The 1,606-nt window shown below is 43.0% G+C and overlaps 1 long non-coding RNA gene across 1 annotated transcript; it reads right to left on the bottom strand.

The window, feature by feature from the left end:
- Nucleotides 1-377: 377 nt before the first annotated feature.
- On the bottom strand, nucleotides 378-937 carry LOC135375582 (uncharacterized). The gene is made up of 3 exons (XR_010417286.1): nucleotides 821-937; nucleotides 589-683; nucleotides 378-465 (listed from the first exon to the last, which is right to left on the bottom strand). It is a non-coding gene; the product is annotated as an uncharacterized LOC135375582 (long non-coding RNA).
- Nucleotides 938-1,606: the final 669 nt, after the last annotated feature.

The following is a 1,606-nucleotide window of genomic DNA, read 5'->3' on the forward strand; positions in this document are numbered from 1 at the left end:
TGTAGAATCCAGGTATTTAGCTTACATGTCAAGCCAGTACCACACCAGTATCCAGTGTGAAGTTGTGACAAATAAATAGTTTCCATTTTTCTTAGCTCTCAGAAAACAGACAGTGAATTAATAAGAGTAGACAATGTTAACATGAATTCTGGGCTATTCTTCAGTTGAAGATTCACAGATAGTAAAGGCACCTTCCTCAATGGACGTTGATGACACTGAAAATTCTAAAATGTTATCAGAGGCGACATCAGCTTTCGTGTGTCAAAGGATTGTATGTCCAACAGTAATCCAGCTAACAGTAACAAAAATGTGCAAAAGACAAATTAACTGAACTAATGTAACATACCTTCTATATCAGACAGTAAAGCTTATAACTCCCCATCCACAGGAACCAGTGTCCAGACAGCAAAAGTGCTTGAACTGGGAGATAGCAGCTAATCGGAATGGCGATCTTTGTTTTCCACCCTGGAACCACAGGTTGTAACTTTGAGGGCAGATTTAAAAGTGGTGTCAAAATGTCTGCATGCGAGTGCACATGAAAAGTTGAACATAGATGAATACTCAAATTATAACATCACATTGTCATACCTGTTGGTGGAGGTGGACTGCAACTAACGTGTCAGCAATTTCTTCATGACCAGATGCAAGCCAGATCATGCTTCATTTCCGCCTTCAGCGTGCGCCTGTGATAATTCAGAAGTTAGATTGTCAATAGTACTATTGTGTTGTTAATCGTGGTTATATCAGAGTAAGCGCAGTAGGACAGCTGCACAATCGATTCATTAAGCTTGCTATTTTTTATATCTGAACCTCGACTTACCATTTTTTGCTCTCGTTTTTTGCCTTGATCCTCCGTGGCACGTTCAAAATGTTATGCGTCGGGCACCTCAGATTTTCATCAGACGATTTCGTGCCGAGATTACAAATTGCCTCTGGAGTCGCGCGTAACCTATGATAACATTCGTGGACGAAATCCTTGCAGTGGAAATTAGCAGGCACCACTGTCAGCCAAGAGCTTCGCACTGCTTGGTCTTTTGGCAGCTTATAATAGGTAACACTTGAATGCACCGATGAATTGTTCTAACAGCGTAGCACTCTCGCATCTTCGACAACTTCGCCGTGGCATATTTACGATTCATATCGCTCCAGCCCATAAAAGGCAAGGTCAGAACAAGGAAGTGCACTTTCCCAACGACGCTGTGCAAAAAAAAACATTCACATGCTTTGTTTCCGGCTTAGCAACAACATAACAGCTGTTCGCTTATGTACGATGCACAGAGGAGGAAACGAAAGAAGCCAAGCAGCCAAGCCAAGAGTCCATGCCAAGCCAAAGACAGATAAACCGAGACCAGTGACGTCGGTGCGCCCGTGCGCAGGGTTTGCCGACGGTCTGACGGCCGGGCGTGGGAACTAAAAAAACTGTTTTCTAAAAAACTACGAACAGTTGGAGCAAGATATTTCGCACACATATTCAGTGTTCGGTAATGAACACACAGCGCGAGTATCGCTCAGTTCTGCGGCACTTCAAAATCGGCATATCTGACCTTTAAGCAGGGGGTCCCCGAAATCCACCATTAAGAATAAATGTTTAAGAATAAAACATTCA

This window comes from Ornithodoros turicata, unplaced genomic scaffold, assembly GCF_037126465.1.
Source record: "Ornithodoros turicata isolate Travis unplaced genomic scaffold, ASM3712646v1 ctg00000895.1, whole genome shotgun sequence".
In the NCBI taxonomy this organism is placed as follows: domain Eukaryota; kingdom Metazoa; phylum Arthropoda; class Arachnida; order Ixodida; family Argasidae; genus Ornithodoros; species Ornithodoros turicata.